This window comes from Callithrix jacchus, chromosome 11, assembly GCF_049354715.1.
Source record: "Callithrix jacchus isolate 240 chromosome 11, calJac240_pri, whole genome shotgun sequence".
Classification (NCBI taxonomy): domain Eukaryota; kingdom Metazoa; phylum Chordata; class Mammalia; order Primates; family Cebidae; genus Callithrix; species Callithrix jacchus.
Genome location: NC_133512.1, coordinates 31132246 through 31156703, shown reverse-complemented (window position 1 = coordinate 31156703; position 24458 = coordinate 31132246). Strand labels below are relative to the sequence as shown.

At 37.0% G+C, this 24458-nt stretch overlaps 1 protein-coding gene across 3 annotated transcripts in view; it reads right to left on the bottom strand.

Moving 5' to 3' along the window:
• SKAP2 (src kinase associated phosphoprotein 2) overlaps positions 1-24458 on the bottom strand; it is a 432987-nt gene that overhangs the window by 285614 nt on the left and 122915 nt on the right. For 2 of the 3 annotated variants that reach the window (XM_078342524.1, XM_078342522.1), the window contains 2 exons: positions 5208-7003; positions 4091-4208 (listed from right to left, as the gene is read on the bottom strand). The exons of the other annotated variant lie outside the window; for it this stretch is intronic. The gene's annotated coding sequence lies outside the window, so the exon portion shown is untranslated. The remainder of the gene's footprint in view (positions 1-4090; positions 4209-5207; positions 7004-24458) is intronic. 3 annotated transcript variants of the gene reach the window in all.

Sequence of the window (24458 nt, the reverse complement as noted above, 5' to 3'; positions counted from 1 at the left end):
GCAGACGAACAAGCAATAAGACTGGAAAAAGCTGAATCTTAAATAGGCAATGGGAATAGCTAAGAAACAACTTAATTTGCTTCAGAAAAATTGACATCATAAAGCACTCCGGAAGTGAAGAGGCGAACATAAAGCTATTCTTGGCTAGGCGTGGTGGCTCATGGCTATAATCCCAGCACTTTGGGAGGCCGAGGCAGGTGTATCACGAGGTGAGGAGTTCGAGACCAGCCTGGCCAACATAGAGAAACCTGTCTCTACTAAAAATACAAAAATTAGCACGGCATGGTGGCACACCATGTAGTCCCAGCGCATAGTCCCAGCTACTCAGAAGAGTGAGGTGGGAGAATCACTTGAACCCGGGAGGTGGAAGTTGTGGTAAGCCAAAATTACACCACTGCATGCCAGCCTGAGCAACAGAGTGAGACTCCATCTCAAAAAAAAAAAAAGCTATTCTTTCCTCAATTTCATGCAGCTAGACAACTGCCCCTCCCCAATCTCAGGAGAAGATAACATGTTTATTCTCTGGAGAGGGTAAAGTATGGGGAATTATGACTGCAGGAACCCAGGCACAACTACAATAGAAGTTACCATAGTAAACATAGGGAAATTAAATGAAAGTTTGTTCTCCTGTTGTATTCCACTCTCAGAATGTTGGCAGCCAGATTTGTATGTTCTAAACAGGAGTCATGTGATTCTTTTGGAGGAAATATGACCAACCCAAGATAATAAACCTAAAAATTATGATACTATGAATAGACAAGGAAAATATGTGGGAAAAAAATTCCTAATATGAAAGTCAACTGACAAAACAAGTGAAGATAAAAGAGAAGCCTGGAGGACATAGAGACTATGCACAGAGAAGAAAACTTTTAAAACACAAACAAGATCTTTTATCATACCTGAGAAAGACATGAGAAGTTATAATAACCATGAAAGAACAGGATGCTTAAGAAAAAAATCAAAGAACAAGACAGATCTTGGAAAATTTATAAAGGAATTGAAATTACCTCGAAGAAAAGAGAGAAAGAAATTTGATTTTTTTAATGATAAGAGAAGATGAAAAAGGAGGAGCAATTTAGGACATCCAATATCTGTTAACAGGAGTTCTAAAAAGAGACTGGAGGAAATCCATAAAGAAATCATCTAAGAGCTGGGTGTGGTGGCTTATGTCTATAATCTCAACACTTTGGGAGGCCAAGGCAGGAGGATCGCTTGAGGTCAGAAATTTAAGACCAGTCTGGGCAACATAGTGAGACCCCATCTATACTAAAAAAATTTTAAATTAGCTAGGTGTAGTGGCTCATGCCTGTAGTCCTAGCTACTTGGGAGGCTGAGGTGAGAGGATCCCTTGGACCCAGGAGTTTGAGGCTACAGTGAGCTGTGATCATGCTACTGTACTCCAGCCTGACAGAATGAGACCCTGTGAAAGAAAGAAAGAAAAAAGAAAGAGAAAGAGAGAGAAAGAAGAGAAGGGAAGAGAAGAGAGAGAAGAGAAGAGAAGAGAAGAGAAGAGAAGAGAAGAGAAGAGAAGAGAAGAGAAGAGAAGAGAAGAGAAGAGAAGGAAGGAAAGAAGGGAGAGAGAAGGGAGAGAGAAGAGAGTGGCTGGGCCTGTGGCTCATGTATGTAATCCTAGTACTTTGGGAGGCCAAGGTAGGTGGATGTCAGGAGTTTGAGACCAGCCTAACATGGTGAAACTCCATCTCTGCCAAAAATACAAAAATTAGCCAGGCGTGGTATGCATGTCTGTAATCTCAGCTACGTGGGAGGCTGAGGCAAGAGAATTGCTTGAACCTGGTAGGCAGAGGTTTCAGTGAGCTGAGATGAGATCAGGCCACTGCACTCCAGCCTTGGCAACAAGAGAGAAACCCCATCTCCTCAAAAAAAAAAAAAAAAAAAAAAATGAAAGAACGAAAACTTACCACTGAAGAGCTTGAGTTTCCAGAAATGAAAAGACTCATGGAGTACCACAATGGATAAAAATAGACCTACATCTCTATAAAAGAAGATTATTATGAAATCTCAGAGTCCTGGGCCCCCAAAAAAGATTTTAACAGATCTTAGATTAAAAAGATAAAGATACAAAATTGACAATGAGAATGTCATCAGACTTCTCAGTAATGATATTGGAAGCTAGCAGGCAATGGAGAAATGCCCTCAAAATTATAAATTTTATTAATTAAATATGAAGATAAAATAATAAAATTCAGTCATTTAGGATCTCAAAAATTTATCAGAAAGCTGTTAGAAGATATGATCAATCAAAATAAGGAATGTGAATTAGGGAAAAAGAAAGACATAATATCCAGAAAACCAGGGGATCCAACACAACAGAGGCAAAGTTAATTCTTTGAAGCAGGGGTCAGCAAACTATATAGCCAATAGGCCAAATTCAGCCTGACACCTATTTTTATGTGGTCCAAGAATTAAGAATGTTTTTTACATTTTTAATTTATTTTTAGAAATAAAAATAAGAATATTCCATGACATCTAAAAACTATAGGAAATTAAAATTTCAGTGTTCATAAAGTTCACTGGATCACAGCCACACTTACTGATTTATGTATCATCTATGGCTGCTTTTGTGCTGTAACAGCAAAGTTAAACAAATGTACTTAAGGCTATATGGTCTAAGAAAACCTACTTTACAGAAATTTGCTTTACCCTAGAGGATGGTAAAGGAACATCCCAGAAATAATAGCTATGCAGCAAGTCTAAAGAACAACTGGCCCAAACTAGAACAAATCAGAAAGTCATAGGAGAGAAATCCCAAAAAATAAAATGGATGGAATCTCTGAAATGCTTCAAAGTACTAAAAGAAGATTTGACTAACTTGGGAAGGATTTATAAATAAATTGGTTATCAGTGCACAGAAAATTAAATGAAAAACAAGAGCACTATTAAATTGTTTTTAAAAAGTGGTACAGGAAGAAAAATTATTACAGTATACTACATGATTCAGCTGTGAATAGAATTTATATAGTCAATGTACATACTGAATATTAAGCAAAACAAAATTATAATAAAATAATTATGTAAGGAAAATGGGAAACTAGAAATGTACCAGGTAGTAATGAGAACACTGGTGTCAACAAGATTAAATGAAAGATAAATTCTTAGTTTTGTACAGTCAAGAGGTATGCCGAAAAACAAAATGTCAAGCAGCAGCAGCTTAAGATTTAGTGGTATGTAGCCAAATACAAAGAGAAAGAGCTCGAAGAGTTAAAAGTGCTTTCTTTAGTTACTGGGATATGGGGCAATGGTAGAAGAAAGGAGAAATAGGACAGACCTGCTATTTATCAAAGTAAGGTCTGTAGACAATTTAATTTTTTTAACTATGTGTATATATAAATTTGAAGTAAATAAAAACTAAATTTGATATTAGCCCCCCCAAATGAAGAATTCTCATATAGATTTCTGATTGTTTGGCATACTTTACCAGGTAAGTTTTTCAAGTAACATTTATAAACACTCCTGATTTGAGAATTTTAAACTGTTTAAGAAATAAAGATCTTATTTTACACACGAACATGCATTTAGTAAGTAACAGTGAAGGGATTTTTTTAAAACATTATTTTTTAAGTACTTAAAATTCCTTTATTTTGTTCTACTCTGTTTAGATCATTACTACAGAAAAGAACTTCTCTAAATACTAACCACTTCAACTTCATTAGATCACCTAAAACAATTTAAAAGATTTAATGGAAGAGTGTTTATATTATGGAAGACAATTAGGTAAGAGAGTTAATGTAAGAGAATAAGCTGTCTTGTTAAGCAGGTCATTCAAAGAAAGGCATGTACTAAGTACTTCTGTGTTTTAGCTAAAAAATATAAACAAATATGAAATGAACACATTAATGTTACAGTTACAAATAAATAACAATAAAAATATAGTTTCAATTGGACATCCAGTACATTCCCAAATTTGTTTTTCAGTATTATCTTTCAAAGTTGGTCAAACATGGCACACATTTTGTTAATGTCCTAGATTTTTACATGAATTGTATACAGGGTTTTTATTTAATTTATTTTTCACATTTATTTTACACTGATATTTGATAACCAATTTTAAATTGGCTTAATTAGAAATTACCTTAGTATTCCTGTTTTTCAGTTTTGATACTCTTCATCCAAATGATGATTGGTTTGTAGCAATTTGCATTTTAGCCAGAGAAATGGTTTACAAACTATGCTTGTTTAAATCCATTCTGCTAAAGAGAAAAAAAAAGTGCTATGTAGTTTAATATTAACAGTATTTTTAAATTGTGCCTTAAATTCATTTATGAAACATATTTGAAAAATCAGAAGGGCTAAGTGTATTTACCTGCACTCCTAATTAGACTATAATGGCTTCTTCTAAGAAGACTACATGTATTCTCCCTGTTTTTCTTTTTTTTGAGATGCAGTTTTGCTCTTGTTACCCAGGCTGTGCAATGGCGCGATCTCGGCTCACCGCAACCTCCACCTCCGGGGTTCAGGCAATTCTCCTGCCTCAGCTTCCTGAGTAGCTGGGATTACAGGCACGCAACACCGTGCCCAGCTAATTTTTTGTATTTTTAGTAGAGACTGGGTTTCACCATGTTGACCAGGATAGTCTGTATCTCTTGACCTCATGATCCACCTGCCTCGACCTCCCAAAGTTCTGGAGTTACAGGCCTGAGCCACTGCGCCCGGCCCATTCTCCCTGTTCTTAATGGAATGTAGCAACTGTTTCTTTAAATCACCCTCACAAGAGCATTATGCAATTTTATCTGTCTATATTCTATTTCTACCTTATATTGTTGTTATATTGGAGCTATACAGGAGTCTTTTCTATCATTGCAAAAGCCAGATAAAATAGTTTACTATATCAAGTAGGGAATTATATATAAAAATTGTCTGTTGCTGTCTATAGATTATGTCTGTAAACGTTAAAAGCATTTTTTCCCTTTTAGAAAGAACAATCCCAATGCCTTCTTTGCCTCACATATAAATTATCTTTTAAGGGACCAGGTGCAATGGGCAAAGAGTTGGCTGTCTTCCCAACCCAGCTTTGCATTTTTATTTCTAAATGTACTTGTAGAGCTAGGAGTCACAGAAATGCAGAATTTAGAGTTTAAAGCTAAGTCAAGAATTACTTTCCTGCAACTTTTGCCTTCGGGGAGAGAAAGGGTGGGGGAATGGCAATTTGAGAGAAGTTATCTGAATTGAGATGAATTTAATTGCTTTACCTGTTAATCTCCCTGCCTACACAGGTGGCTGTGAGAGTCCTCTCTATCTCCACAGATCCATGTCAGGGTAAACATTAGAGGAACCAAGAATTTGAAAGTCTGGTCCAGGTAGTTCTCCAGCTCTGTTCCAGATGCAGGATGAACACAAGTCTGTTGGAAGCATTTGTGTGTGTGACATTATTAGACAATTAATATTCGGCAGAACACCAGTGCCTACTCCTCCCAAACAAGTTTGGAGTTAGTCCTTGAAAGCGTAGGTTCACAATGCTATGGGACTTTTTGTAGAGTTGATTGAGAGTCCACAGTATTTATTTATTGATATAATTTTGAACTCTGTGAGGCTTGCTCCAGAGTACTCATGGGAGGACAAGAAATTTCTAACTAGGAAATGACTAGCAGGGAGGTTGCCTTGCGATATTGTTCAGAGAAAGTAAATATTATCCTTCATCTTGGTTTCTACATTTGCTACCATTATCCCTTTATATTCCTATGCCATTATGCTATAGTCAAATGAGAATATTCTTTCTATATTTTGCTCTATTTAAGAAAGGCAGTGCAATCACATGCATTTCTAATGAACTAAGCTCCTTAACTTCTGAAGTGATTTTCAGGAAATCTCTTAGAACATGATTATCTTAGACACCAGTCAAGTTGGAAGTTGAGGAGAGACACAGAGCCTTTGCATTTTCTGTTCCCTGACCTAGAATGCTCTTCATATGGCCAGCTTCTCATCCTTCAGATCTTGGTTTAAATGTCAGTTTCTCAAGATCTTTCCTTACCACCCTTTCTAAAGCAGGTTCCCTAAACCTCCATTCCCAGTTATTGTCCATGACAGCACTTTATTTCTCTCTTTCATAAAATTACTACACAATTATTATAATTGTGCACTTCTTTTCTTCTCTCTCCCCCAGAAGAATGGAAGCTTCTTGAGGTATTATATTTCCAGGACTTAACAAGTATTTGGCACACATTCTATCTACAGTATATATACAGTATACCCAAAAAAATATTTATGAATGAAGGAGTTCTGAAGATAACTGAGGAACTTCACCGAAACATTTAAAACATTTTATTTTTGATAAGTATATCAGTCAGGCTCTACTATATTATTCAGCAATAATAAACAACTCCAAAAATCTCAAGACTTAAAACAAAAAAGATTGTGTCTTGCTCACTTTTTATGTGAGCTGCAGCTTTGCCCCATTGGTCTTCATTTCTTGGTCCAGGCTGACACAGTGGACCCTATCTGGGACATACCCTGACTCATCTCATTCTCATGGGAAGAGGGAAAAGAACAAGGACTGTAGAAAATATACAGTGTGTTTTAAACTAGGATCTGAAGTACAGCACTTCTGCTCATAAAATGTTATCTTACAATAGAAATTTCTAGGAAAATACTACAATCAGCCATAATAGGATATCGTTCAGAAACTGTTACTAAAATCTGTAGCCGTTTATATTTATGTATATTGTATGGTTAATATTTATATCTGTAGTTTACTTTGTTTATATTTGTGTATATTGGTCTTTATTCCTGAGTTTCTTGAATGACAGAGTCATATCAGAAATTCTGTATATCTTAAAACTTAAGACTGGTAGGTGAACAGTATTTGTATTCTGTTTCCTTGGTTAATTATGTCTTTGCAAGTCACTGGCCTGAGTATTTTGAAGGTATTTACATGTCTTCATCTGTACAATAGAAAGTCAAGGGTCTCAAACTTCTGAGTGGCTTTAGTTCTGCCAGTATCGAAGGAAGTTGGCATAGATAAAAGTTCTTCCATGGTCAGAGTAAACGACTGAAATAGATAAAGAGAGGCTATATTTGGCCTAAATCCTTAGGGTGACATTTAAGTAATAAACTTTATCCTATGAACAATGCCTTAACACAAAATTAATTAGTCAGTATAAACTACCTATGTGTTCAATTTTGACTGCTAACTTTGGTATCTGTGTACCTTTAATTTCCATACTTATAATAGATTCCTCTAATAGTTTTCAGCATTACATTGGTAATATTGTTGGTAATACCTATTTGAGATGAAAGTTTTGAACTATAATGACGGTAAAAAAGAAAATTAAACCAAAAACAATTCTCAATCAAGTACTTCTATGTTGAAAGTTTTTTTGTCTTGTGACCTTTCTCCAATCTTGTATCATATGGAATTATACTCTATAGAATACTGTGGATGGCATTTTTTACAAGGAATCTTTTAGAAACTATGTACAACATAAATCAACATTGCAAGACTTAATTTTAGAAAACTGAGGATATATGCATGGATGGGTAAATAAAATAATACGTGAGCTCTATTTTGCCCTGTGAGATATATCAATCATAGCACCAGAAGAAGTGGGTACAGAATTTAAGATCAAAGTCTCTCCAGTTCCACCAATAGCTCCTATGAACAAAAGCCAGAGTATGATTACCATCTCACTGAGAATTTCCCTCTGTTTACTCTGTCTTTTTCCTAGATATTATTCTTAGTTGCCTTACCGTTTCCTTTTAAATCTTATTTTTTCAAATTTTTAGTCATTTTTATTATCCAGTACTGAGCCTGGGCAAAGTCTTCAGTTTTGACATAAAGGTTTATATTAGACAACAAAAGTATGTGTCCAGCATATAAACAAAAATATGCTCCTTGTCACAAGGATTTTATATTAAAAGTAAAGAAATTTCTCAACTTTCACACATACAGATTTGTGTAAATCCTATGGGAACTCCAAAGAGGAACCATCTTATTAAGTATCATTTTTCTCAGCATTTAAAACATACAAGGGAAGAAAGCAACAATTTAGCCCTTTGTGCAAAAGAAACAGCATCGAGTTCATTTTCTGTTCCTCTTCCTTAGAGACAACTACATCCCTTTCTGATCATTTTCATACCTGCTATGGTTCAGTCAACTTCTCTAACAGTTGTGGAATGTGAAACATCTATATAAGATTGTGGAAGACCTTTTTTTAATTTCTGCAGTCACTACTAGATGCAAACAAGGTGATATGTCCCTGCATGCTCGTATTGCTAAACTGTGAGCAAAGAAAGGAAAAAGACTGATTTAGATAATACATTTAAGATGCTTGTTAAGTGAAATGTCAAGTAGATTCATGTCTTGCCTTGTTGATCACCAGCCAATCAATGACTCTTGAACCTGGAATGACCAGGTCAACCTGCTACCACTGCTACCCGTGAGAGAGAGACTGCATAGATCATCTCTCAGAATGACAATTACTATGTAGAGCTATAGTAATTCTGCAAGCCCTGGTCATTGTCTTGCTTAGCAAGAGGCTTCCTATGCTCTCACAGCTAAATACCAGCTCACTCAGATCCCGACACAGGGAAACAAAAAGGCCTTTGGGATATCAACTCCCTGGTGACCCAGGTCTGATCAAAATTGAGTTTCATTCTGCTTAGAACACGTTTCTGTGGGCTTTTTTTTTTTTTAAGGATTATGGTAAATGAAGCCTTTGAGTGAGCTGTGTTCTTTCTTTTGCATATAAATGGATATGAATATGAATACTGTCAATAGATAGACATCTGCCATCTTACCACTGCCACCCATCCCAGTGACTTTTTGTTGTTGTTGGTTACTCAGACTAAAATGTCATCATAAGATATAAATCCATCATATTTCTGTTTGGGATCAATACTACATATTTACTGTTATTTGTCATCCTTTCATATGTGTACTTGTTGTAGCCAGTAATCCTTAAATTTGCTCTGGAGATTTGGAGATTTCATCAACTCCCCAAGATCAAAAGCCTTAAGATTTTTGTTTGCATTTATATGCAAAGCTTACAAAGTTCTCAACGGAGAAACAGTGGTAAGATCATTCTTCAAACCCTTGTTAATTGTTAACTGTCAAATCCTGATGGTGAAACCTCAGAGGTTTGTTTTAACAGGGGGAAAAAACATGATGTTAATTTTAAGGTTTCTCAAACTCAGTGGTGAACACTAACAATATTTTTTCTCATCAGCTCACTTAAAATTTAAGTATAATTGTTAGTCAAAGCTAAAAGGCATACAAAAACATCAACTTGTTTTCTCTCTTTCAAAGACAGATGTAGAGTCTGCCTGGAGGATCATAATTAAGGCAAACTAAGTGGGGAAACTGGTATTTTAGGCACATTATTTTAAATCACTCAAGTCCCTAAAGAAATTCTCAGTAACAGCTGTTTCTTTGATCATCCTAATACCAATGAAAAATAATATGTAAGATTAGACTGCTGTATATCCCTAAAATTAGCAATGAGCTGAAAGATATATACATCACATTTTTAAATCGCCTGTCTTACTTCAGAATGATTTAATTAACAATGAAACCATCCGAAAAGACAATTCTAAATCATTTCAATAAAGAGACCAACTATTCAGCACGTAAGATCACAAGTTCATTATAAAGTGTGTTTATTAATATATTACTTTACATATATAATTGTATTTCTATAAAGTAAAACTGAATCAATCATTTACAAAACAATAAAAATCAGCCAGGCACAGTGGCTCACACCTGTAATCCCAACATTTGAGAGGCTGAGGCAGGCAGATCATGAGGTCAGAAGTTCAAGACCAGCCTGGCCAATATGGTGAAACTCTGTCTCTACTAAAAATACAAAAATTAGCCAGGTGTGGTGGCATGTGCCTGTAGTCCCAGCTACTCGGGAGGCTGAGGCAGGAAAATCACTTGAACTCAGGAGACAGAGGTTGCAGTTAGCCGAGATCACACCACTGCACTGCAGCCTGGGTGACAGGGCAAGACTCCATCTCAAAAAAAAAAATCACTTTAACTGGCTTTTATAAATAATTTTTTAAAACCTCATTTGTATGATAAAATATGAGAATTATTATATGAACACCTCTCAAACCCAGATTTTTTAATAGTCTAGTATTAGAGTTCGCATATAATCTATATCCCCACTAATGAATCTAGTTGTTGATAACATTCTCTGCACATATAGGCTTCAGAACTGGTAAGATTTTCACAGTAACTGACCATCTTCCACCTTAAAATATTCAGTAATAATGATGGCTCTACCTTTTTTAAATCTCTAGATCAAGCTATTTAAAATATGAATACTATTAAAACAGAAAATCATACAAATAATTTTTTTAAAAAAAGGAAAGCCTTTTTTGTTTTTTGTTTAGAAAAGTATATCCAGAGGCCAGGTGCAGTGGCTCATACCTGTAATCCCAGAACTTTGGGAGGCTGAGGCAGGCAGATCATGAGGTCAGCAGCCTGACTAACATGGTGAAACCCTGTCTCTACTAAAAATACCAAAAAAAAATTAAAAAATTAGCCAGGCATGGTGGTATACAACTGTAATCTCAGCTACTCAGGAGGTTGAAGCAGGAGAATCGCTTGAATTCAGTAGGTGGAGATTGCAGTGAGCTGAGATCGTGCCACTACCCTCCAGCCTAGGTGACAGAGTGAGACTCCATCTCAAAAAAATTAAAAAAAAAAAAAAAAGATGCTATTGAAAACTCTCAAGCCTATTTCCTTAGCTCAACTTTACTATTTTAACCCTCTGTAGCATGAAAAGGTACAGAAAAGACATACACAGACACTGAAAGGGCTAATCATTTTACTCTAATTGCTTTTTTTTTTTAGAATTTGCTGTAACCCACATATACTTGTCTCCGAGAAAAGGTAACTACTGTGATTTACATTTTAACAGTGATCATAAGAAAATATTTTTCAGTATTTTGGATTCTTGAGGGCTAATCAGGTACTAAATTAGGTACTGGTGGTCACTAGGGGCAGAAATCCGAAGACCCTCTTCTCTGTATCGCAATTGTTCAGTGATACTTTAGGTGCACAGCATAATCCTGCATAAGATCTGAATCCCTCAAGTTAGAATAAATTAAGTGCAAGTAGTTTCAGCACTAACTGAATTTTAATGTTATAGTCTTTGAAAATCAATTGTTAATACAGAGCTACTACCAATCATATGAATACTTTAATTACCAGAACACTCTATTTCCCAACTGCCTCTTAAAGTTGATGTTAGTAATAAAATGCTCCTTAGAAGTTTTGTGGCTGGGCACCATGGCTCACATCTGTAATTACAGCACTTTGGGAGGCTGAGGCAGAAGGATGGCTTGAGTCCAAGAGTTTGAGACCAGCCTGGGCAACAACACACAGAGACCCCCATCTCTACAAAAGTTGAAAAATCAGCCAGGCATGGTGGCACATGCACCCATGATCCCAGCTAGTTGGTAGGCTGAGGTGAGAAGATCACTTGACCACAGGAGATGGGGGCTGCAGAGAGCCATGACTGTGCCACTGCACTCCAGCCTGGGGAAACAGAGTAAGATTCTGTCTCAGAAAAAAACAAAACAAAACCAAAAGGTTAGTAGTTGATACTCCACTAAAATCTCTTTTTCCACCATCATTTTAGTGTATTTCTTGAGATGCTGCTTTTAATTGAGATTATCACTCTTTTTATACTGCAATATATAATATACAGGATTCTTCTTTGATTAGTCATAGGAGTTACCAGAGCCTTTTATAAAGCTCCTGATTGCAAAGATTCCACTAGTATTAAATATCAAGCACACCAAAGTTTGGTTCACAGACATGCACAAAAAAGTAAGCAAAGTAATTACTTTTACTATCCTAAAATAACAAAGAACAAAACAAATAGATTTTCCTTTGGTTTACCCTTGGTATCCTAGCTCTCTATTTTGACTGAATCCTTCAGCACATTAAAAGTGAAGACAAAGTTTGGAGCTAAGAGCTGATGAGATTAAATCAAAGATGTTTTTTCTCCCTAAGACCTCCTTTGAAAACAATGTTAAATTATTCTTGTTCTGAGAATGAAGACTAACTATCAAACAGAGAAAAGCTATTTTGTTCTTGTGTGTACATCTATGAAGTTTGGAAGTGCTAGCAGTGGTAAGATAGGACAAAGACAAGAGGTTTCATGGTAGGGCGATACCCAGCAGCATACAATCTTAAGAACTCCAAGGCTGGGTGCGGTTGCTCATGTCTGTAATCCCAGCACTTTGGGAGGCTGAGGTGGGCAGATCACGAGGTCAGTAGTTCCAGACCAGCCTTACCAACATGGTGAAACCCGGTGCCTACTAAAAATACAAAAATTAGCCAGACGTGGCAGCATGCACCTGTAATCTCAGCTATTCAGGAGGCTGAGGCAGGAAGGAGAATTGCTTGAACCTGGGAGGCAGAGGCTACAGTGAGCCAAGATTGCACCACTGCACTCTAGCTTGGGGGACAGAGTGAGACTCAATCTCAAAAAAAAAAAAAAAAACTCTGAATTATGATTCTCTCATTTTGTATTGTGTGCATATCAATTTTGACAGTTGCTCTGCATAACTGTCTCACAGGACTTAAATTTTACACAAACTACAGGTGTATTCATTTCCTATTACTGCTGTAACAAGTTACCACAAACTTAGTAGCTTAAAATAACTGTTATGAACTGAACGTATCTCCCCAAAGTTCATATTTTAAAACCCTAATCCTCATTGTGATGGTATTTGAAGATGGTGCTTTGGGAGGCAATTAGGTCATGAGGGTAGAGCTCTCCTGAGGGAATTAGTACCCGTGTGAGAAAAGACAGTGACCCTTCTTCCTCTCTTTCTACTATGTCAAGATACAAAGAGAAGATAGCCATCTGCAAACCAGAAAGTGGGCCCTTGTCAGACCTGGACCCTTATCAGGCACCTTGATCTTGAACTTCTCAGACTCCAGAACTATGAGAAATAAACATTATACCCAACCTATGATATTCATGTTATAGCAGCCCAAACTAAGACAATAGCACATACTTACTCTCTTAAAGTTATGGAGGTTATACGTTTTAAACCAGTTTCATTGGGTTAAAGTCAAGGTGTCAGCAAGACTTATTCCTTCTGGAGGCTCTGAGGAAGAATCTACTTCCTTATCTTTTTTCAACTTTTAGTGGCTTCCTGTATTATTTAACTTCTGATGCCTTCCCCCATCTTCAAATTGCATCATTCCAACCTCTGCTTATATTAACATCACATGGCCTTCTCCCTCTCTCTTTCTGTCTACCTCGTGCATTCCTCTTAAAAACTATTGTGATTACACTGGATCCACAGTGATGATCCAGGATAATCCCCATCATCTTAAATTCCTTAATTTAATCACACCTACAAAGTCACTTTTGTAATATAAGGTAACAGTCATAGGTTCAAAAGGTTAAGGTATGGATATATCTGGGTACCATTATTCAGCCTATGACACTAGGCTAGGGGTGTCTGGCCTAAATGATGAGGCTCTATGGAAGTGAGCAGGACTTTCCCATATGCTTAGCTCTAAAGTCCTATCAATGACAGCTACATAGCCCTGAGTGTGTTAGAGTCAGAGTTTGGCACAGGCATTTTCTATCTTTATGTTTCATTGCAATAAATAATAGTATAAGAGGAACTGTGCAGAAAAAATAAGGCATATCTGAGCCTACATTAAACTTGGGTCAGACAGAATATTTTATAATATAGTAAAATAACTGTAAAGTACAGGTCAAAGACAGAATGTAATTTTACAAGTGTTTTATATCACAACATGTACTAAAAAAAGAACCAAATCTTAGGAGAAAAATGAGGTGTAGCTCCGATTATTATTATTATTATTATTATTGAGACAGAGTTTTGCTCTGTTACCAGGCTGGAGTGCAGTGGAGTAATCTCAGCTCACTGCAACCTCTGCCTCCCAGGTTCATGCTATTCTCCTGCCTCAGCCTCCCAGGTAGCTGGACTACAGGCTCACACCATTATGCCTGGCTAATTTTTACATTTTTTTGTAGAGATGGGTTTCACCATATTGGCCAGGATGATCTTGATCTTTTGACCTCATGATCAAATTACAGGAATTACAGGTGTGAGCCACCGTGCCCAGCTATTAATTTTTTTTGAAATGGAGTCTCACCCTGTCACCCAGGCTGGAGTGCAGTGGTGGGATCTCAGCTCATTGCAACCTCTGCCTCCCAGGTTCCAGTGATTCTCCTGCCTTAGCCTCCCCACTAGCTGGGATTACAGATGTGCCCCACCATGCCCGGCTGATTTTTGTATTTTTAATAGAGACAGGGTTTCACCATGTTGGCCAGGCTGGTCTGAAACCCCTAACCTCAGGTGATCCGCCCATCTTGGCCTCCTAAAGTGCTGAGATTACAAACGAGAGCCACCATGCCAGGCTAGCTCTGATTATTTTAAGGATTAAATGAGACAATTATGTAAGCACTGTTACCACAAATTTAGTGGCTTAAAATAACTGTTATGGGCCGGGTGCAGTGGCTCATGTCTGTAATCCCAGCACTTTGGGAGGCCGAGGCCGGCGGATTACTAGGTCAAGAGATAGAGACCAACCTGTTCAACAAGGTGAAACCCCATCTCTACTAAAAACTACAAAAATTAGCTGGGGTGGTGGTGTGCGCATGTAGTCCCAGCTACTCGGGAGGCTGAGGCAGGAGAATTGCTTGAACCTGGGAGGTGGAGGTTGCAGTGAGCCAAGATTGCGCCACTGCACTCCAGCCTGGCGCCTGGTGACAGAGCAAGACTCTCTGTCTCAAAAAAAAAAAAAAAAAAAAAAAGCTGTTATAAAGTGAATGTGTCTCCCCAAAATTCATATTTTAAAACCCAAGCATAGTGCCTAATCAACACTTAGTAAATGCTCAAAAAAGTTAATTATTATGATTTCTTCCAATACTCTGACATTAAAAAAATTTTTCTTTCTCTTAGATTGCAATGCTGAATCTACATATAGTTCATTCCTTGATAGAAAAGCACTTGCATTTCTATCCCCAAAGAGGGTGCTGACACTGAGCTGAAGGAAATCTCAGAAGACAACCTTTCCCAGCAGACCACCAGCACAATCTTTGACATGGTTTTCTTTCTGAAGATGACCTCTTTTTCCTGGGTTAAAGTTGAGTAGCTGGGCATTAGCTGCTACTTGGAAAAGTGCTGAGTGGCTGATGTATGCTGTCAGCATTATTCTCGAGGCCAGCGGGGGAATGTCTGCATGGCTTCTTCCTTTCCATTTGCATTTGGCAAAGACTTACATTGTGATGCTTAGGAAGGTGGGAAGTAATGAAAATGAATAGTTCTTTCCAGCCATATCATACACGCACTTAATATGCCATCTTCCCAATAGTGTGCTGCACTAGTAGAAACAACAATGAAAATGACAGAGACCAGGCATGGTAGTTTAAGCCTGTAATCCCAGAACTTTGGGAGGTTGAGGTGGGAGAATCGCTTACTCCACGACCCTATTTCTAAAAAAAAAATTAAAAATCAGCTGAGTGTGGTGACATATGCCTGTAGTCCCAGCTACTTGGGAGGCTAAGGTGGAATTATCATTTGAGGTCGAGACTGCAGTGAACTGTGATTGCGCCATTGCACTCCAACCTGTGTGACAGAGCAAGATATCACGAAAGAAAGAGAGAGTGGAAGGAAGGGAGGGAGGGAGGGAGAGAGGGAAGTAGGGAGGGAAAAAAGGGCCAAAAAGGAAATGATAAAATGAAACCATCATCTGAAGGAAAGTCTAGTCATTGCAGACAAATTTAAGAATTAGTCTATCTGTTCCCTACTCTCCCACTAACTTATCTATAGAAAGTTAAATGGCACCTTTACCCCATCTGTTAAAAAAAAATAAAGGAATAATAATTATTAAATAAAATGGCATAAAATACATATCTATATCAACAAATATGTAAAAAATACATAATGTACTTTAAGGAATCTTTGCTCTGACCTGACACAGTTTATATTCATCACTGGGCTTGATGGACTTGACTTTCTCCTTCTCCCCTCCCCATTATGAACTCCAAAAAGTCTCTTGTCCTCTTTTTTGAGACAGGGTCTCACTGTGTTACCTATCCTGGAATGTAGTGGTGCAATTATGGCTCACTGCAGCTCGAACTCCTGGGCTCACATGATCCTCCTACCTCAGCCTCCCAAGTAGCTAGGACTACAGACATGTACCACCATGCCCAGCTAATTTTTTTTTCTTTTGGTACAGTCTTACTATGTTGCACAGACTGGTCTCAAACACCTGGCTTTAAGTCCTTTGTCCTTATTATCAACAGTTGTTTGTTAAAATCTTGTGAAAGGTCTGGTGCAGTGGCTCATTCCTATAATCCCACCACTCAGGGAAGCCAAGGCAGAAGGACCACTTGAGAACAGAAGTTTGAAACCAGCCTGGGCAACACAATGAGACCCCATCTCTACAAAAACTGCCTGGCATGGCAGTGTGCAACTATCTCTCCAGTTAGAATCATCCATTGTACTTGTTCTAAAATCCTTTTCTATTCTCTCAGAAGTCATTTCTATTTCCCTATCCCTCTGGCAGTCAAGTCCGTTTGGTAACTCCTGGTTAGCCTCCAGGGCATTACTTCTCTCTCTTGCTTTCAATGCTATTTGTTTCTTATGTGAGCTACAATATAGGCAGAATAAGTTGTGTGGGGGTTTAAAACCCCAATGTAACATGCTCCTAAAGTATTTAACAAATGAGTCTAGCCTTGTTAAAATGTTTTTCTCCTCTAAATAGTATTGAGGAAAACATATAAGTACACACATCTTAAAAAGCAATAATTACAGAGTAGATCACAAAACCTAAAACTTGGTGTTCTTAGTGAAAATAATTATTCTCTATTATCTGAACAACTACCACTTGCAGATGATCAATGCAAATATTCTGGTTAAGGGTTAGATGAAGATAGCTACAAAGCTAAGAAAAAGATGGGGACATCAGGTCCTAAAAATACTAAAGAATTTTAAAGGTGAAGATTAGTGTTCCCTCTCCAAGATTATCAATCAGTGGAGTTTTGGGGCAAGGTAAACCACCTCTGCATAAATTATTATCCTTTCAGAGACTGATTATCCTATTAAATAGGTTAAGTAACCCAAACTCAGAGAAGTATTAATCATAAGCAGGGGAGAGTCATACATACATATATAATATATATGTATATATACACACATATTTCACATATATATGAAAATGTCAAAGTTCAGAGTTTAAGGAGGGAAAATTAATAAATAACAAATTTAGAAGGAAATGGTAAACAAGACAATATTTATTACGCCAGTTTAAAGACTAAAACCTATTAATATTTCCTGCTCAAGGCTTCAAAATTGTTCTCACTCTCCTGCAATCTTCCAGCCTCAGACAATGAGATAATATATACACACACTATCATCGACTGAGACAATTGGGTTACATATACCACTTTTATACTTCCTCTAGGGCTTTCTAGCATTGCTTGAAATGTAATAGGAGCAGAATATTATGACGGAAAATGAATCTGTACAGTCCACTTCATACTTAATTTCATGCAAAGTATTTAAAATACTCCTGTAATTTACTTGAATATCTATGCCCACTCGATAATAAGAAGAATGAGTAGCTTATGTATCAATAAAGAAACAGAAAAGGAACTGGTGTCCCCAGACCTGACCTTTAGTGGAGTCAACAAACTGCATAGCAAGTCATTACTATTTCTCTGGCCCTACATGGGGTCAATACCACATTGAATAAATTTTCTCCAATATATATTACAAAACATCAGGCATATAAACCTGGTTTCTTAAATAAAATTGCCACTACAGCCTATAGAATGTAGCCTGATATTCAAGGTCAGCCCCATGCACCCCCATACATAGTCCCAATTTTTTCCTATCATATCTCTCAGCACTTGCTTATAAAAACTCTCCACTCCAGCCAGCCTAGTATACTCCCCATTCCCCTACATATTCTCATTTATCTTATATCAGGCCATCTGGAAAGTAAATGGAATCTCATCCCTAATAGCCAAAGCTGAAACCATTTGAACAACAAAAGAAAATACTATTGGCTTATAAAAAAAATAAAAACAAAAAACCTATGAGTTCATACTGATCTAAATAAATGATTAAATAAAAGGAGAACAGACTAATCTCTAAATTAGAATAATTCCCAATAATTTATGTAAATACTCTATCCTCAAAGAAGTAGAGTATAATTCCCCATTCTTTAAGTGTGAGCTGCACACAGTGAATTACTTTTAAAGAGTACCGTATGAAAAGGGGGAAAAGACAGTAACTTCACACTAACTGGATGATGACTATCATCTATAGTGATTCATCATTTTGATAGTATATACTCTTGATATCATATGATAAAAATAGTAGTTAACCTATGTGATCTACTATTAACCCTCTAACAGTATGTCAGAAGGAGGATCACCTGCTTTGGAGGATCCTAATTCATTAAGCCATGATGATGCTGATGGCTGGATGTCAAGGAGCAAAGGACATCAATGATTACTAGGAAAGTAGCATCTACAGTGTAGATACACTGGACAAAGGGGTGATTCACATTCTGGTCAGGATGGAGCTGGATGGAATGAGATTTCACCCTGCTACTGAGATCAGCGTGAGATTTAAAACTTACAAACTGTTTATTTCTGGTATTTTCTATTCAATATCTTAGAACTGTGATGTACTGTGGGTAGCTGAAACTGCAGAAAGCAAAAGTGTACCTAAGGGGACTGTTGTATTTGAAATAGAGGAAACTGGTTATATGAGTGATTAAAGAGCTAAAATGCAAATTGAGGCATCCTGAGATTAGCAAAAGCAGAGAGCCACTGCAATGCCACTCCGTAATCTGGAAGGCCAAGAGAAGAGGCAGTGTTACTGGAGCCTGGAACTACAGCTGGAGTCAAGAGGAGCTACAGGCTTCCTAAGAGTTGTTTCCTACGGCAGAAAGAAATTGAGAGAAATAAAAGGGCTTCTTCCTTCTTCTTGACTTTTAGCCTCACACTTCCATTCCAAAGCCAAGGAATTGAAGGCTGCAGAGTATTTACTGTCCTGTAACACAGGCCAAACAGGGAAAAGGTGGGAAATAAATCTAGTCAATCAGGTCTACACAATAAGCTACCACTTTAGGAGTATTTCTAGCTTGATGTACAGTTAGATCTGGGCAGAGCCAGCAGATTGATTAGGTCTTTTTATTTGGAATTTTCAAAATGTTTTTTATAAGCACTTTCTGTGGTGAACATGAATGCTCATTCCCATTTTATAAATGGAAGGTTGAAATAAGGAGAGCTGTTTGTACGAAATCTCAGAGGTCAATTACAGAGCTGGGGAAATGATGAGTATCTGTTTTATTTGCAGCATTATTTTCTGTTGTTTCATTTTTTTTTCTCCATTTTAATTATGCACAGGTCACTGATAGAGTTAAAACTAAAACTGGAAGCACAGTACCTTGTCCAATTAAACTACCAAACTTAGCTTTGTAATAGAGTGGTTTGATTGTTTCCTATAAGGCCAAGATTTGCTCTGAGCAAAGCTATAGGTCCACACATTCCAACAAAGAAACAAAAAATTCAAACAGAGGAATTAACATTTTGTAGCTTCTGCTAATATTATGTCACTTGGGAGGCAGGCAGCTCAGACTCAAATGAAAACATAGCAGAGTAGTCAAGTAGAAAAAAGAAACAAACATTTAACAATTTTAAGAATATGTCTTATGTTTTTGAGAATCTTATGTCATCTTAAAGGGTATTATATTGCCAAAAGGCCCCTAGAAAGACCCAAGGAAACATCACAACCTCTCACTCTACATCTTGTGTTCCTGAATCAATTAGATTCTGCCTATTTCTGTGATACTCTGAGAACCCAGGAAGTTTAGAAGTTTAGTTTGGATTCAAACAGCAGGTATTAGACTACTGTTGTTTTCTGCAGCCACCCTGCTTTCTGATCTCCTTGAGATCCAGGGCAGCTGGATACAGGGGAATTTGATTGTTCCAAGGACACTGGGACACTGTAAATTCATGGTAGAGCTTTGAAAGGTTATTGGATTCCTAGGGTGGGAAACCAGGGGTGGGAAGTAACAGAGTAGCAAGAATATTGCCTAGGAAGACAGGGAGCATGTTTTATGCTTCCAAAATGCTCTTCTTGAGGTAATATGTATCTATGTCTGAAAGAATTTTAAATGAAATTAATAATGATTATAGCCTGTTATAGTCAAGGTTGTAGGACATAAGATTAATATACAAAAGCTAATTGTGTTCCTATATACTAGCAATTAACAAGTGGATTAAAAACACAATACCATTTTTATTAGCATCCAAAAAATGAAGTACTTAAATATAAATCTAATGAAATATATATTACACAACACCTATATGAAGAAAACAATAAAACTCTGATGAAATAAACAAGAAGTAAATAGAGAAATATTTCATGTTCAGAGACAGCAAAACTCTGTATTGTGAAGATGTCAGTTTTTCCAAACTTGATCTATAGTTTCAAAGCAATCTCAGTAAAAATTCTGGGGAGTTATTTTGTGGATATTGACAAACTAATTCTAAAGTTTATATGGAGAAGGAAAAGACCCAGAATAACAAAAATAATATTGAAGGAAAAAACAAAGTTGAATGACTGACACTACTTGACTTCAAAGACTTACTATAAAGCTACAGTAATCAAGACAGTGTTGTATTACTGAATGAATAAACAATTAGATTAACGGAATAGAGCAGAAAATCCAGACAGAGACCTACAGTCAAAAGAAGCAAGTGCAATACACTGGAGAAAAGATAGTCTTTTTAAGAAATAGTGCTGCAACAACTGAACATCCACATGTAAAAAAATGAATATAGACACAGAACTTCTTTAAAATTAACTCAAAATGAATTGCAAACCTAAATGTAAAATGCGAAACTATAATACTCTTAAAAGACAATGTAGGAGAAAATCTAGATAACCTTGGGTTTGGCAATGGCTTTTAAGATATGACACCAAAATCACAATCCATGAAAGAAAGAATTGATAAGCTGGACTTTATAAAAATTAACATGTTCTGCTCTATGAAAGACTTATCAAGAGAATGAGAAAATATTTGCAAAAGACATATCTGATAAGGGATTATTATCCAAAGCATACAAATAACTCTTAAGATTCAACAATAAGGCCAGGCATGGTGACTCACACCTATAATGCCAGCACTTTGGGAGGCTAAGGCAGGAGAATTGTTTGCACCCAAGAGTTTGAGTCCAGCCTGAGAAACATAGTGAGACCTCATCTCTACAAAAAACTTAAAAATTAGCTGCCTGGAAGTGCATGCACAGCCATGCCTGTAGTCCTGGCTACCTGAGAGGCTGAGGCAGAGGGGGTTACTTGAGCCCAAGAGTCCCAGGGTTCAGTGAACTTCAGCCTGAGTGACAGAGTGAGACTGCCTCAAAAACAAAAACAAACAAAAAAGATTCAACAATAAAAAAACAAACAATTCAATTTTAACATGGGCCAAAGACCTTAACAAAAACCTCACCAGTGAAGACATACAGATAGCAAGTAGGCATTTAAAGAGATGCTCCACATCGTAGATCATCAGGGAAAGATAAATTAAAGCAACAATGAGATACCACTATGAGCCTATTAGAAGTGCCAAAGTCCATTCTAAGGAAAACACCCAATACTGACAATGATGTGGAGCAATAGGAATTCTCATTCATTGCTGATGAGAACGCAAAATGATATAGCCACTTTGTGATACAGTTTGGCAGCTTCTTATAAAATCAAATATAGGCAGGATGAGGTGGCTCACACCTGTAATCACAGAACTTTGGGAGGCTGAGGCAGGCGGATCATGAAGTCAGGAGTTAGATAGAGACTAGCCTGACCAACATGGTGAAACCCCATCTCTACTAAAACAAAAATTAGCCAGATGTGCTGGCATGTGCACATAATCCCAGCTACTCGGGAGGCTGAGGCAGGAGAATCGCTTGAACCCAGAAGGTGGAGGTTACAGTGAGACAAGATTGTGCCACTGCACTTCAGCCTGGGTGACAGAGCAAGACTCCATCTCAAAAAAACAAACAAAAAAACCCCAAACATAATCTGATCCAGAAATCATGCTCATTGGTATTTACCCAAACAAGTTAAAAACTTATGGTACACAAAAAAACCTGCACGTGGATGTTTATAGCAGCTTTATTCATAATTGCCAAAACCTGGAAGTAACCAAGATGTCTTTCAGCAGGTAAATGGATAAATAAACAATGGTATATCCAGATAATTGAATAGTATTCGGTACTAAAAAGAAATAAGCTACCAGGAGATAAAAAGACATGGAATAAACTTAAATGAATATTATTAAGTGAGAGAGGCCAATCTAAAAAGGCTACCAACTTTATGATTCCAACTATATGATAGTATGGAAAAAGTAAAACAATATAGACAGATAAATGTTTTGTTTTGTTTTGTTTTTGAGACGGAGTCTCCCTCTGTCACCAGGCTGGAGTGCAGTGGTGCCATCCTGGCTCACTGCAACCTCCAACTCCCTAGTTCAAATGATTCTCCTGCCTCAACCTCCCAAGTAGCTGGGATTACAGGCATGTGCCATCATGCCTGGCTAATTTTTGTATTTTTAGTAGAGATGGGGTTTCACCATGTTAGTCAGGATGGTCTCAATCTCCTGACCTCATGATCCACAAGCCTCAGCCTCCCAAAGTGCTGGGATTACAGGCGTGAGCTACTGTGCCCGGCGGACAGATAAAAGATTAATGGTTGTCAGCAGTTAAAGGAGAGGGAGGAATGAACAGCACTGAGGAGTTTTAGTGCAGTGAGAATACTCTGCACGATACTATAATGATAGATACATGTCATTATACATTTACCCAAACCTATAGGATGTCCAACACCAAGAGAGAACCCTAATGTAAACTGTATACTTTTAGTGATAATAATGTGTCGATGTAGGTTCATCAATTGTAACAAATGTATCACTCTGGTCTGGAAGGTTGATGATGGGGGAAGCTATGAATGGATGGAGGCAAGGGCTATATGGCTATATGGGAAATCTCTGTATCTTCCTCTCGATTTTGCTTTGAACATAATAATGCTTTAAAAAATAAGTCTATTTTTTAAAATAAAATTAATAGTAGTATTAATTTTATTTTTAACAGTAGTATTAATAAGCAACCCCAAACAATAAAACTGATCTGGTACAACTAGAGCTGTTTCTCCAAATTTAATCTTCTCAAAATACTGTACTCTGAACACAAAGTTAACAGAGAAAAATGATGATGAAACTTAACAAGGAGATATGAACAACGTTTATGCCTTTCAAGATATTTTTCAGTTTAACTTCAGAACCAATAAACAATGCAAATTCTATAGAATGTCAGCTACATAGATTGAAGTACCAATCCTGCTGGGTGCAAGTATTCATTCAAATTAAATTAGAGTGAAGCATACAGGTTTTCCGTCTTATTATGTACAGATGTGGATTAATTTTATTTCATCTAGCCAAGTGTAATTTTTTTATAAATGTCATTATTTGTTTTTATACAATTCATCCAACTGTAAATCAATTGTTTTAACAAGCAGTTTATTTCCTGAAGTAAAACTGCCTTTGAACTCAAAAGTCTTATTAATAGAAGTCCTTGAAATGATATAAAATCATCAATGCTTCATAATCTTTTTTCCCCCTGAGGAACTTCCTAAAATGAGTAACAGCCACGTCTGCATTTGCAAACAGGAAATTCTGCAAACCATACTGAGACCAAAGCTTAGTTATTAGGTCACTTGTTTAAAAATATTTTAGGACATGCATTATTTCACTATTACAATATTGGCTAAAAGAGCTTTAATATGCAAGAGAGGAGGTAAGATGCTTAGCTGATCCAAATGCCAGTCTATGGATTTGAAAGACGAAAGATCACATCACTAGAAGGTTGACAGAAGTGACACTTTGCAAAGTGCCAATGATTTATGCCAATGTCTTGCTTGATGATACTGTTATAGACAGCACTGTCATTAGAAAGTCCCTGATGACTTCCTTCTACATTTATGGTGCACAAATTATAGGTGAGCCCAAAGATCGAACCCTCCCTGCCTTTCAGATTTCAATGACCATGTTATTTCTCACTTAGGTTCATTATTGCATGTGCCCTCCTTCTTTCTACCTGCTTCTTACCTTGTCTATAACACAGCAATGAAAAGGTAAGGAATGAAATTTATCCTGCCAAAAAAATTAAAAGTTAGAAACACATTCCCTGGAAATTCCCACAATCAAAAACTGGAAGGGATGTTTTTCAAGTCTCAAAAGTCTTTCACAATCTGCTCTTATTATGGGGGAAAAAAATGCTAAATGCAGTTTTTAAAGAGCATATTTGAAAGTAAAGCTCTGGAGTAAACTATCAGGATTACTATGGATTGACTTTCCATCACTATGTGGTGACCTGAGCATTTCCGAAACAACTCCTAAGAGAGCAAAGAGAAGATGAAGAACTTAT